Raw genomic sequence first — 15,099 nt, 5'->3', positions numbered from 1 at the left:
GGCCTAGACTGGATTTCATTGACATCGTACTGGCAATGCGATTATAGTTAGAAAGTATGAAACGGACGGAGTTATTCTGTACTACATGAAGTGAAGTAATCAAATTATCGTGTTAAGGATCCCACACAGAAGAGGCATATTGAAGTTTGGAACTTATTCATGTTTTATATAAGAGTAGTTTCAGTGCAGATGGTGCTTTTGAGAAGTTGCGACGTATGTAGCCTAACATGAGATTGGCATTATTAGTAATGTATTCAATGTGAGGTGCCCAAGATAGGTTCAATGTGATAAGTAATACCCAAGTATTTAAACGAGCTGACCGGATTGAGTGCGACATTGTTGAAGTATGTTAGCGGGGTGGTGGCAGATCTTGTTACGCGCAATGCCTTACATTTACCAATGTTCAAATTCATTCGCGATGTGCTGCACCAAGCTGCTATGATGTTAAGATCAGACTAGAGGAATGAACTGTCATTATCACTGGTTATTTAATGAAAAATGACACAATCATCTGCAAAAAGATGAATATTAGAAGAAATTGAAGACGTGAGGTTGTTAATATAAATTAGCAACAGAAGTGGACCAAGGACTGATTCTTGTTGTATGCCTGAGTGGACCGCAGCAGATGACGAATTGTTTGAGTCGTTCGATGTGCCGCTGCCTTCAAGCCATGTGGAAAGTATAATTTTTCTTTGCTCGAAATGTACATAACCAGGAATGAATTTGAACAATATTTCTAGCCTAAAATTTCATTCTATTTATGCCAAAAGAGAGCACCAACGTCGTTAGGATAAATACATTTTTAATTACTACTTAATTAGGATTAGTTACTATAACACATAAATTAACATGTTATGACACTATTTTTGTTGCAACAGAATATTGAGTGCCGTCAAATAATGTTGTATCAGTCTGACACGTTTACATACAGTTCTTCATAGGTGGCGTCTGAAAGGGTTTAAAGAAGGGGTGACATTTATTTTTTTTATTTCAAGAAACCCCTGGGAGGGATTACATAGGGGGGTAGCAAAAGAAGAAAAGATACAATAGAAGCAACAGCAAGCATAAAAATTTGCAAAAATACAAGACTTGCTTAAGCATAACGAAAAAGGCAACACAATAACGCAACACATATTGAAAATATTGAAGAAGATAATTAAAAAAGCGAAACACAAAATAACAATAACATAATAATACAGTACAAAATAAGAATCAAATGGGTAATTGAGAATAGAGCAGAACATTAAACTTTAAGGTTATCATTCTTTAAAAGTTCATTAAATTTCTAAACGTTGCTTTCTATTGCAATTTTACGAGGCAGCTGGTCCCATTAAGTGATGGTTTTTGGTATGACTGAATTAGCAAAAGATGAAGTACGGCATGTGAAGCATTTGATCTTGAGAGGGTGATCACTGCGTGGAAAGATGGCTAAGGGTGACTGAAAAAAATCGTCATGAAGGAACAGATGATAAGTTTTATGAAAAAGAGATAAACAGGCAAGTTTACGACGATGGGAAAGGTTATCAAGACCTGCACAGTCTTTTAAGGCATTGAAGCTAGTGAAACGCGAGTAGTCGGAGAAAATGAAGCGAGCAGCATGGTTCTGCAAGGATTCTATGTTATCAATGATTTATGCTTGTTCCGGGTCTCGTATAGCTGCAGAGTACTCAATTTTAGGGCGGATTAGGGTAATATACTCAAGTTTTCACACGTGTGCAGGAGCATGACGCAGATCATGTTTTAACATGCCGAGGGAGCGGTTAGCAGCTGCAAGAATGTAATTGATGTGACAGTTCCAGGATAGGTCGGATTGTAGGTGAAGTCCTAGATATTTGTATGATGTGGCTGACTACGGGTGTGTCATTAAGTGCATACGTGGTCAGGAGGCGCCTAGAATTTTGTGTAAAGGAGACAAGTTTAGTCTTGGAGTGATTTAGCTTCATTAGCCATGATGAACAAGAATTGATGGGACTTAAAGCAAACTTTTCAAATCGGTGGGCCCACACGCGGTGAAGAATGAAATGATGTGGGTGCTTTGGGTGTGTCCACTTGAGAAAAAAGAAAATCATTCCTGGTGTAAGCAGCCAGAACCACCTTGAAAGCAGCCCGACAACAGAGCAAGAGGGGGGACAAACAATAGTCCTCGTTGGGTGCTAGTCGTGGTATTGTGTGCGCCCTGCATATCTTCGGTCGACAATACTAGCTCTTCTTGTGGAACGTCATAAGGGACCTCTGTCTACATCATACTAGTGGCGATCTCAGGTGGTGCTGAAAACCCAGATGAGCATTCACGTTTAATTTAAAACCAAATTAAAATATCTTAAAGGGAACATTCGCCACTAATAATCGGTCACAAGTACCCACTTATACAGGACAACCAAACAACACAGAGATCTCAATGTTTCCATTTTGGTGTCAGGGGCCCTTTAATAAGCCATGAGCACAATTACACCACAGTACTGTCTGTCATCAGAGATGAACACAAAGACGGACACACCTGAAACCTTTGAGTGCTGAGTGTACTTTGCGAAGTGCAACAAATTCACTTTTTCTTTAATGCATTTGAAATATTTTAAATAAAAGGCTATTTGCTGGCAATATCTCAAAGTTTAAAATTTTTTTAACATGTACAAGCTATCAGACATGTAAATAAATTATTCTAATTGGGGTAACTAGTGTACTTCAGGCAATATGAGCAGCGCTCCTTGTAACCTATCCCTTCTAACCAACGCTGATGTCTCATAAAAAGCAGTTCACAAGTTTTTGAATTTATGAATTCTGAAAAAAAAAAAACATGCAGCCTTTTTGCACTGTGCAGGAACAAGATATGTAAGCTACACTAACGATAAGTTAGCTTTGCCACACCTTGTCTTGCATAAATGTTTTGTATAAGTAACCTCTGAGTTGATGGTACACCCACTCTAATTATGGTTCACATTCATCAGTTATGTTGGCCATTAGTAAGACTACAGCATGGCCCTTCGTATGGTTCAAGGTCCTTTTTCATATTTAGGAGCCGCCATTTGTCACACCATGTAGCACCACATTAACACTGTGCTACATAATACATTCTTCCCATGCGAAGATTTTATAAACTAGTGATGAATGAATACAGTAATTGGCAATCAACATGTGCAATATATCTTTTCTGCAGCATTTCATCAGTATAACACAGCAAGAACACAATTTCAAACTTTGCAGAAATGATGCTTACCATTGCTGACCCATTAAGCTCGATAAGCTACAATTTGCCACTTCTAAAATAATAGCTATATGCATTACAAATGAGTTTTTTGCTCTCTGGGAAGATTTAAATAAAAACAACAAATGCCAGTGTTATTATGACAATTACAAAATGGTCATTAATGACTGGCCATTTCACAATATATGTGCAATTCATGGCACATATGCCTGCGCTACTGCTGCACATCTAAAATAAAAGCCCCGCTTGTAAAAGGATGCAATCTTCATGACAGTTTATTACCAAATTTGGGGTGTACCTTAGGCTGTCAAAGTAGGCTACAAGAACATGCAATACCTTCTGACATGCCTTGAGTGGCATACAAAGGTGTTTGCTCAAATTTAGAAAGTAGGTCGATGCTACTACTTCCAAAGCATGCCTCTTGCCACACAGTGAGGGACAGTTCTATAAAAATGGTGCAAAGCTGCATCGCCAGGCTTTACACTACCCTCCCTATTTAAGCACAGCTTGCAGTCACTGTAGTCTTTGTAACTTAGGAGAAATCATTACATCAACAAAGCAGCATATCAATGTCTTTCTCATAATGGAAAGAGTGCCATGAAGAAGTCATAAAGCATCCACTGACTGCGTGCTCAGAGGGCCTCGTGGCAATGCATTTTACAAATTGTCCGATCTACTTCTCTGTGCAACTATACCTTGCTCCTCTTGGGCCATAGCACAATGATTCGACCTTGATGGCGAGGTGTTTCATGCATTTAGCACTGTAGTTGTTGCTTGCATTGTTTCATCCATGGTGCTAGCAGCAGTGCTGTCACAGGGGTTTTTTTGGGGGGAGAGGGAAACACATGCCTAGTACAACACTTGCAACAACCCTGGTTGGCAGTGGAGAACCTTTGTAAAGACCATTCCACATGCCAGTCATGAGCCATATGAACATTGGTACTTGTATAATGCTTCACTGAATTGGAAGTTCGTTTAAAGAATAAATAACATTTCACAGTTCTGCATCTCTACATCTTCACATTTGTCAAAAGTTATATTTCGGGCTTCTGGATTTATAGATGTCCACATCTCGTAGAGAGACATATAAACTGGCATGCAAGAAGTTGTCAAGCTTCTCACTTACATAACTGTAAACATGTGAAATTTATATCAAGGAATAGCTACCTTTTATCCTCAATGCCAAAAGATATAAGAAACTGGATGTGTTATGCTGTGTCATCATAGGTGTTATCTTGTGTATTTTCATAGCATTAAAAAGATTGAGCAGAAATGCGTACAGCTGAATAAAACGCATGGCCTCCACATTCCCCAAGCAGCTTCCACTGGCAAGTATTTTTACATTTTCAAGGACACTTGTGGCAGCCTCAATTGGTCTACTCTTGTTCAGAATGCTTCTGCAAAAGCAAAAAAAAAATATATTGCTTTCTTTTTTTATAGAACAGCTCATAAATCTTTGAGCCAGTTTTAACATTTCCCGTGATTTTTACATTACGTACTTGTGGTAAAGCACCAAGATTATAGGCTGAAGAGGTCTGTAGGCATTTGACACAACTTGTGCAAGAAAAGAGCTTCCAAGGCTTCTCAGAAAATACACATAGCTGGCATTAAGAGATATCTGCCAGGTTCCCTGTGAAGGCTTGTGCTAGAATTTCCGGAATATACTTGCCTTTGCAGTATTTTCTGTCTGGCACATGCTGTGTCGCTAGAGGTAGTTAATTGCTATTTGCTGCATTCAATTTTATATGTTTCTAAAGTGTTTAATATTGAATTGTGAAGTCTGATTTTGTATTATAATCATGCACAAATCATGCAGCCATACGCAAGGTTCATTTGAACAGGCACATGCATACAAAACTGGCTATCACTTATACAAGGTAGGATGACAAAGGGTGCAAGCAATGATCCCTGTGATACTCCAGGTGGCATTTCACCTGCAATGCATTGGGTTTAAGTAATGCAAAAAATAAAGCAAGGTGTGTTTGTGTATTTGGAAGATCGTGGGCGACTTCCATGGTATGCACTCCTATTTTTACTTCAGTTTCATGTGACGACTATGTGGCACTTGTGGCCAGGTAGGTTTTTTACTTGCCTTCAAGTATGCATGACGGCTTGTTGCATGAGGGTGGGTTGCAGAAAGAAAAAAAAAAAAAAGAAACCGGCAGGAGCAGGGCTGAAGGGCACACCAGAAAATTTTCGTTTGTGTTTGAACCTTATTTTTTTCATAGGTGATATCCTGGCGGCAGCGTATTGTTCTCTTAATGATCGCGCACCATCTTATATATATAATAAAAAATATACGAACGGCCGAAAGCGTGTTTTAAGGAGCACAATGGCTTTTCGAAGGTCTTGAATTCCTATTGCATCGCATGTCCCCATTCACAGTGCGTAGCTTAAAATAATTCGAAGCCAGTGCTGGGCCATCAGCTGAAGCTAATCAATGCTGAAGTGACGACCGCGACGTAGGGAATGACATTCTTCGAAACCAGCTTTCTGAGCAGCGTCAAGGCTTGCACAAATCCGTCATGCCGTCGTTTTAACCGCATATGGCTTTGTCAACATCGATACTTACGTCGTTGCAAACAGATCGACGCAACTTTCGGTAGATGAGGGCATTGTCGATAACGGCGCGCGCACTAACGTTGCTTGAAGCATCTACAGTTTCGCGCGTATGTGATCCATCGTAGAGGGCTTTCCTTGATCCCATCGTCCCAGTGCCCACATTTCCTTAGCTTCGTCACATCTGCAATATCGGCGCTGACTCGCAAGAAATCCGTCATCCCGCCGTCGTGTTGTTCACAGCAGGCTGTGTCCGCTTCAATGCGTCCTGAACGAGACGGCTTTCGGCAGCGAGAAGTGTGCGCACAGCGTCTCGCGAAGCACTCGCGTGTATCCGATTCATCGTAGGGCGCTTACTAGGGTCGCGTCGTCCCAGCACTTGTGTCTGCACAGCCAAGGAGGCATTGGCACAGCAGTACAGGCACAGCGCGCTCACCCGCCGCCGTCATGCCCGCCGTCGCTGTTCTGATACGAAAGTACGGGAACTGGCAGCCGCCCGACACAATCAGGCTGTCCAAAATGGATGGATGGATGGTAGAGTTACTGTATATGCTACCTTTAGGATATACAGTAACTCTAGATGGATGGATGCTATGAGCGTCCCCTTTAAAACGGGGCGGTGACATGTCTGCCACCAGGCTCGAAGAAAAAAAAAAAAAAAAAAAAGCTTCCTTGTTTCATGTTGGCCTAATACCTTATCTACATTGATTAAATCTATGTTATTATGGATAGCCCCAGAGAGCGCCGTGGCGCGGTGCATTGTGGGGGGGTTTATCCGCTCGCCTTTGTAAATGCGCGGCCCGGTGTTAGAATGAACAGGAAAAGTGAATCACAAAACAAGCGCGTCATCGAACCTCTTAAGTTGCTTGCAGCAGTCTGCAGGTGGCGGTACAAGTTTGTGGGCCGAAAGACGCACATCGCAAGTTTTTACTGTGACTGTGCTGTGAAAGGCATCGCTATTTTTCTGGCTTTAAAACATCGTTACTGTATTTGGTTTCTCGTAGTGGCTGTCTGCCGGCTTGGCCCACAAAAATAAGTGTACCAAGACATGACCTATTGTACTCCTGACCTGCCCAGTCCCCGCTCTCGTTCAACCGCTCGTCGTAGGTGGCGCTACCTATAACCTGTTCGTCTGCTACTCTGCGACCGTTTGGACGCCTCTGGAGTAAATACTCCTGTATTATGTGACGAACTGCCAGCATTATGTGACTGTTTCTGCAAAATTAGACGGAGGGTCAAGTAAACTATTCAGTGCGGTTAAGTATTTACTGTACACTGGTTGACTAACATGAGAAGCCGCAGACTTGCATAGTGTAGGACGGATGTGTACTTTTAAATGCAAAAAAAATTCTAATTCATTCATAATAATTAAACGATATGAGCGCTCTGCGCTGGCGAAACATCACCACGAGCGTTAAAGCTCTCGTCAGCGAACAGGTGCTGACTAGCGCCCCAATGCTCGTAGGTTACGTCCCTAGCGGCAGGAGGTATGAACTAGAACGTGGGCGCTGGAGACGGGACATCTGGGCAGGTCAGGAGTGCCGGAGGCGAGTTTGTAATATGCAGAGCGCTCAACGCATGGCAACGGCAGCGGCGCGCTATTGGCTGCGCGCACATAGGGACCTATGTGTCGCCCTTGAATACCTGTGCTGTCTGCTGTGTCTTTTGAGCCCTCGCGTTGTCGCAAGACATAATCGTTGTTGTGTTGGACTGATTGCTTTTGTTTATTTTTTTAACGCTGAACACGCTTTCACGTGAATATATATGAAGCTTCACGATTGTTTGAACTCATTCTGTTACGCGCCGGACACGAATAGTCAAATTTATTCGAGAGCTTACGCGAGCACCAGCGATAACGGTGGAAGGGATGATGACTGATGTATAAAAGACGACGCGTTCCACCGATGATCAGATTAGTTGACGGTCAACGACTGTTCTCGCCGCTTTCAGTGTGCAGCAACGTTTTTAGATTACTTCAGTTGGCAAAGACCGCGGCCTTCCAGAGGCGCGGGGCGGCTCGCCGCGATCGCCAACCAGGCGGGGGCGCTGCGGTCGCGTTAGGATTAGGGTGCCTTGATGCGCGTTTTGTTGCGCGGGCGCACACATCGAGGCACACTAGTTAGGATTAGGGTGCCTTGATGCGCGTTTTGTTGCGCGTTTTGTCGAGGCACACTAGTTAGGATTGGTCTCGGCGCGTCGTCTGCTACTGCGCTGCTGATTCAAAGGGGCCGACAAGCGACCACAACAGGGGTTAACTCGATGTGGTAGTCACTCTCATTTCGCTTGGCTTGAGTGAAATGCGCGTTTTAGTTGTATCTCAGCATTATAACAAGAAACAGCACGTAAGACAGGGCATGAAAAAGTAAGTTAAAGATAAGGCAAACACTGCACAGTGCCTTCATTCTGTTTCCCGTTGTAATCGGCTTTAATTTTTCCCCCGTATATGCGCAAATCATCTCAGGCTCCCGTAATGCTCAATCATATCCCAACCTCACCTGAACATGTATTACGCCAGCTGCTGAAAACCCTACCAAATCAAAAACCAGCAAGGAAGCCAGAAAAACACGTCTTTTTCATTCGATTTCGTGAAACAGAATGCAACACGTACATTTATTTGCAGTGACGTATTTACGGGGTGTGTGCGAGTATTCGAAAATTTCAATATTCAAATGAAACAGTGCCTTCCTCGATTCTATCATCGAATCGAATAACCGCCATTTGTAATGAAGGCCACATCACAGCACTGTGCCATGTCCACTTTTCGTCTTCGTCTGTGTTTTTCGTGCTGTTAGCCACGATGAATCTGCACCAACTCGCCGTGTATTCCATCCTACCTAATGTCATTTGTAAGCCCGAATATTTTACGAATATTTGAAAATGTCATTTTCAACGGCGTAAGGCAAAAATTGGCGCAAAAGCACGATAACTGACATTCCTGTAGGGCATATTAGAGTCACGCTACTTCGCTTGAGGAGCACGTCTCTTTTAACAAGGAGCCCATGTAACACAAAACCTCTAAAAGACGTCTCGAAACGGCTACGGACGGCTATCGACGTCTTGGTTTACGAGAAGATCAAGAATACACATTTTTGCAAAATAAAGCACTTGCCTCTCAAATATGCCTGCGTACTGTTTATTACCGTTTTCAACAGCTACGACATAGCCAGAGTGTATTCTGCAAAAGAATTCCACAACGTCTACATATTGCTTTTTTAGCGCAAAAAACGACACCACAAGAAAGAAGACGGAACACAGCGCTACTCTCAACTGACATGGTTTATTGCGTCACTCCACTCTTTATAGCAGCCAGATACCGGTAGGACATGCGCCGTGCACCCTATGCGCACAATCACCACACCTTGGACACCTGAGCGCAATCATGAAAGCGCATCCAAAAAGCAAAATTCAGCAGAAAACAAGGTAATGGACGGCACACTAATGCACTGCGACCCCAATGATTGAATGAAAAAAGCTTCCGATAATTCTCGGGCGGTGGTGTCACGACTCTTCTTTAAGATAGTGGTTAGTCTAAACAAGGCTTGACAATTGCATTTTTTGCAGTGTTGAGCTAAATGTGAGCCTGTACCAGTCGGCAAGGTACCAAATCCCGGTTGTCTTTTCTGCCCCCCGGAAACTGTCTATGTTGTGCAGGCGTGTTTGTAAAGAAAACAAAAAGCCGCAATGTGAAAAGAGACACCAGAAGTTTGTCGAGTGCAGCGTAGGGGTGGTCTACAAGATTCCACTCTCTTGTGGCAAAGTGTATGTAGGTCAGTCAGGCCGCTGTGTGAATGAGCGCCTTAAAGAACATGAGCGATCCCTGCCGACTGGTACAGGCTCACATTTAGCTCAACACTGCAAAAAATGCAATTGTCAAGCCTTGTTTAGACTAACCACTATCTTAAAGAAGAGTCGTGACACCACCGCCCGAGAATTATCGGAAGCTTTTTTCATTCAATCATTGGGGTCGCAGTGCATTAGTGTGCCGTCCATTACCTTGTTTTCTGCTGAATTTTGCTTTTTGGATGCGCTTTCATGATTGCGCTCAGGTGTCCAAGGTGTGGTGATTGTGCGCATAGGGTGCACGGCGCATGTCCTACCGGTATCTGGCTGCTATAAAGAGTGGAGTGACGCAATAAACCATGTCAGTTGAGAGTAGCGCTGTGTTCCGTCTTCTTTCTTGTGGTGTCGTTTTTTGCGCTAAAAAAGCAATATGGATTCTCACCAACTAGCCCGCCAACGCATTTTGTTGAGCCACAACGTCTACTTTGAGACATTTTTAGACATTCTGGGGGAAAGTGCGCGCGCAACGACTATCTAAATGATTCTTCAAATGTTTTGTCCACGAGCGCAAAGACGCCAAAACGGCACGTCTAAAGAGCGGTGACTGTCGCTTTAATGAAAGAAGAGACGCAGAAAACAAAGCCCTCAAAATAATTGGTTTCGCTCCGCGACGCGGGTTTCCATCAGCAGTTTGGTAAGTATATTCTTTTCAAGCCAAGGCGGCTAAGGCCGCGCAACGCTCGCGCAACAGCGAACGACAACAGAAGCCAACGCAGGCAAGCCAGGCAAGCATGCTACTGATGCTACGCAGTCGGAGGCTCGAAGCGGGTGTTGTCGAAGCGCGCATGTTTACCCCTGCATTCAAGAACATCTTTTCACTCGGCGCTCCACCTTGACTCAATGTCGATGGCAGATACACCTATTGGCAGGAATGTTCACTAAATATTGAGCAATAAGCGGGATTATTTTGTGAGAACCGTTCTGTCTTTCCTCAATCAATCAATCAATCAATCAATCAATCAATCAATCAAAGAACTTTATTTTCACCAAAAACAAGAACATTTACGGTGAAAAAAGGTGGCCGGGAAAAAAGCTGTCCAATGACAGCTTAATTCCCTAGTGAAAATGTGTAACTGGGAATCCAACTGGTTTCAATTCTGGTTCCAGTTCAAATGGTTTAAGGAACACATTTCCAGTACCTAGTTCCAGTTGCCAAATGGTCCCAGTTGCCTACTGAAATTAAGACGCCAAAACGGCACGTCTAAAGAGCGGTTACTGTCGCTTTAGTGAAAGAAGAGACGCAGAAAACAAAGCCCTCAAAAAAATTCGGCAGATCCCACGTACCGTGGGAGCCCAATGGTACAAAAGTGCTCGGCACGACGCTGGCCCAAGGTCACTGGCCAACCTGGCCAACCTCGGCCATAGGTCAGCTGCCGACGTCGGCCCACATTTGGGGATTGACACTGGCCTCAGGTTGGCCGATGTTATGGCCACTGACATTGGGCCGACCTAGATGGCCAACCTGGCCGACTGCCAGCCACTCTACGGCCACGTTAGGCCCTGTGAAAATTAGCTCATGGCCAGGCGCCAGCCACCCTAGTGCCAAGCATGGGCCGGTGAAATGGCCAGTTGCCAGCCACTGCGGGACCACGCCTGGCCCGGTGCTTATTCGCGCATACGGCCAGCTGTAAGCCACGTAGGACCCAGCTTGACCGAGGAATAATTAGCCTTGATTTTTCGCGATGCCACATTTTCGTACATGCAACAGGAGGGAAGCCCCGTCTTGCACACCAGTTTAAACTCGGCAGACACAAGTACAAAATGCAGGTAATTCTTTTGACCATTTATTGAAAAATTTTACACATCAAAACAGTGCAGAAACACACAGTTAACTAAGATTGTCTGTATAGGAACACAAATGCAGTTCACCACATCACCAGTACATGGACGTAAAATGGCACAAGAAAGTTTGCACAAGTCTATTGCACAAGAAGATTTAGGGCGCAAAAACTTTCACATTGATACACATGAGCTCGCTGCCTAGCAGCCGCTTCTGCGTTCTTCCATCTTCTCTGTTATGCAGTGTCAGGCAAGCCGATAAGCCCACCTCTTCAACAGCTCTCACACCTTCGCTCGGGACTTTCATGCTTTATTCGCGTCCCATATTTTCTCCACTTAGTGTAGTGTTCCAGCGTGTATTGCCGCGATGATTTCGCGTCTCTGTCACGTAATTGTTATTTCTTGAGAGTGGATTCCGACGTTGTGTTCTTTTCTTGCGTCGCGGCAGAGTGTGATTTGCTTGTGTTTAGTTTGATTATTCGTTTGTTTGTGATCACTGATTTCGGGGCGCGTGATTTTATTTTGTTAAAGCGAGTGTATGTTTTTACGTCGTCATCCGTCCGATGGCCCTGGCTAGCAGTCGATCAGGCGTGGACCTTATCCCCGGTCAGCCTGTCGAACAACTTGCAAACGCACGAGGGTAGAATTGTTGTCGCCGCATCCCTTCCGGAACGAATAGTGCAGATAATTCAATTAACATATAAAATCGAAATTACACATAAAGGCTGATTTTCTGCACTATTCGTTCCGCAAGGGATTGGCGACAACAATTCCACCCACGTGCGTTTGCGGGTTCTTCGACAGGCTGACCGGCGATGAGGTCCACGCCTGATCGACTGCGGGCCAGGGGCATCGGACGGAAGATGACGTCAAAACATACACTCACTTTAACAAAATAAAATCACGCGCCCCGAAGTCAGTGATCACAAACAAACGAATACTCAAACTAAACAGAAGCAAATCACACTCTGCCGCGATGCAAGAAAAGAACACAACGCCGGAATCCACTCTCTAGAAATAACAATTACGTGACACACACGCGAAATCATAGCGGCAATACATGCGGCAACCCCAAACAGACCGAATATTCGAAAAAGAAACACGGGATGGTTAACCAAAGCAAAGATTGAACGCGAATAAAGCAAGATGGTCCCGGCGGAAGGTGCGAGAGCTGTTCAACAAGTAGGCTTATCTGCAGTGGAACGTCCGTATGCTGGTGGTTTGCCGCCATACACCGCTGCCGACGATTAGCAGGGACTCGAGTCACACGCCGCTGCCGAAGGTGGACATTTGATTCGAGCCGTGGGTCCTGCTACGGGACCACGCTTCAGCTGCCAGCTACCAGTTCGTGTCTTCGCCTCACGTGCCGCTCGGCTCGACGGTTCAACAAAGCGTTCGTTCATTCGCTCTCCTTGGGAGTCCCTAGTCCCTCGCTCCCATGCTCATCCCCGCTCACCCACCACTCTATAGACCTTATGCAAAATTGCTGCCATCTAGCGGCCGCCATGCAAATTTCCGCCATGTTCAAGGCTAAGCGCGCTCCGCATGTGCACAAACGGAGCGTGCGAATCAACGTGTGGAGGCTGATAGGAACGGCAATGCCACAATATTTTCTTGTGCCGTGTTGCTCAGATCGAGGAAATCGCGGTGCTGAAAAAAAAGGTTTGCAGAAAACTAACTTTCATGTCATTATATTTCCTCACAGCCTACGAGAATCGGCAGATCGTTTCGTTTCTGCGGCTACTGCTTACGACTAACGCCGTGTTTACGCTCGCCGTTCTTAATATATGCGGTATGTGACACCATCGGCACTCATCAGAGAACACTCTTTCATGTCATGCCAGAACGCGACAGTTTTCGTGGTGCTTACAGGCACAGACAAACCCGCTTCGTGTACGAGCTTCAAAGCTGCATCGCGGCTACTCGCGCATGCCTGCGCTGCTGTTGACATTACCTAGTTTATTGCATTGCGATAACAATTACATGTTACACAAGTATAGCTCGTGCGCGTCATTGATTCTCAGCGTACGGACCGATTGTACTGCAGCGTGTTGTTTGTAGTTTGTTTTCGATTGTGGAGTTTAACAAGGTAGCGTTTGGTGGGATGCTTTGCGCGCGTATTGCTTCACTATGCGTATTTTTCAAGCATTTCATGTGGTATCACTGCCAGATTCAGACGGGTGGCGCGGATGTCCTGACCGCCCCCCACCCCTTAATTCTTTTTGTTTAATTTATACCCCCAGAAGAGCACATCAATTGCTCCCAAAAGCTGATCACCCTTCGGAAAAGTCCTGTATCCACCCCTGTGTGCTAGGAAATTTTAACAGGTGCTTCAAGTGCGTGGCACTTTTCTTATAAAACTAAAATAAATGCTATTCCGGGAAATATGCTGTATTCGACCGTGGGCGCGCTACCACTGGTGGTTTCGCAGGCATACAGTCGGCGACGCAAAACTGCCTTGCCGCTACGCGTTGACATTTTAAGGCACCAATAGGCCCCGAAATCGACGATGTGCACGTGATTTTGGCGTATCGTGTTACATAGGAACACATGTCGGAAGGATATTCAATAAAACACCAGCTGATCGGCATCTACTGCTTGGAGACACAACACTTTTCATGTTCACGTCGGTGGCTAAAGCTGCGAAATATTTTTTATTTAAAAAATAAAAACGAGGACAACGCCTTTAGTTTAAAATTAGATGCACAATACATCAGCTCGACATAGGCTGTCTCTTAAGAAATACGTTTTAAATTGGGTCTACAGAACTTTCTTTCCGTCATCGCTGTGCCTATCCGTGTCGCACGTTAACGCTTCTTCCCATCCATCCTGTACTACACGCATGTTATTCAGATAGCTAACAACGCTTTACTCACTACATTGAAAACAGAAAGAGCAAACTTGTAATCTAACACAAAGTTTCATTCTCGACGACGGCAGGCCAACATGCGACTCACGGTGTCAAACTCGTATTTTCTTCTCGCTATAAGGCAGTTCTTTACACGTAATAACCGTCAACGTAATAACTACGAAATGCCGGTAACGTGTACAGGCCCTTGCACACTCGTCTGACGTTTTTATGCCCCGATTGCCCACTATCAAAGCAGACACAAGCAAGAAGTTATAGCAGCGACAGCAATACGATTCGGCCACAAGCCTCCAACATGGCGCCGAATGGGTAGCTTCGTCAAACCTCCGACAGATGGCAGCAATTTTGCATAAGGTCTATATACCTCTCCCCCCGTGCGCCGGCTGCCGCGAGCGAGAGGAACCTGTCCACCACGTGAAGGAAGAAGGGGTGTTTGCTCCCCTCCTGCTGCGCGCCAGCAGTCACGGCGGTGGAGCTTGCAGAGTACGCGCACTTTGAAACCATTGGCATAGCTGGGGTTGGGGGGAGAGGGCCCGAACTGTCCTAAATTTTCTCGATTTTGCATGTGTGTATGTACACGAATTGACATGTATAAACGGTGGCTGACCGCCTCGCCGCCCCCCCCCCCCCCATCTTCCCCAGAAAACATTTATATTTGCGCCCCTGTTAATGGCATATATGTACACAAACTGCCAATTTACACCGCGATTCACGACATACCACTGCCTGCCTCAAAAAAAAAGAAAAAAAAAAGACGCAGAAAGAATATCCGCTGCTACTTACACAACAGGCAAATTGACGAGCGCCAAGCACCCGCGTCCTAGCATAGCGCACCAATCTAAAATAGAGG

At 44.9% G+C, this 15,099-nt stretch overlaps 1 long non-coding RNA gene across 1 annotated transcript; it reads right to left on the bottom strand.

Moving 5' to 3' along the window:
• Positions 1-861: 861 nt before the first annotated feature.
• On the bottom strand, positions 862-5,887 carry LOC119386439 (uncharacterized). The gene is made up of 3 exons (XR_007415571.1): positions 5,775-5,887; positions 4,483-4,599; positions 862-948 (listed from the first exon to the last, which is right to left on the bottom strand). It is a non-coding gene; the product is annotated as an uncharacterized LOC119386439 (long non-coding RNA).
• Between the last annotated feature and the right edge of the window lie 9,212 nt (positions 5,888-15,099).

This window comes from Rhipicephalus sanguineus, chromosome 3 (assembly GCF_013339695.2).
Source record: "Rhipicephalus sanguineus isolate Rsan-2018 chromosome 3, BIME_Rsan_1.4, whole genome shotgun sequence".
NCBI lineage: Eukaryota > Metazoa > Arthropoda > Arachnida > Ixodida > Ixodidae > Rhipicephalus > Rhipicephalus sanguineus.
This window is presented reverse-complemented; position numbering and strand designations above follow the sequence as displayed.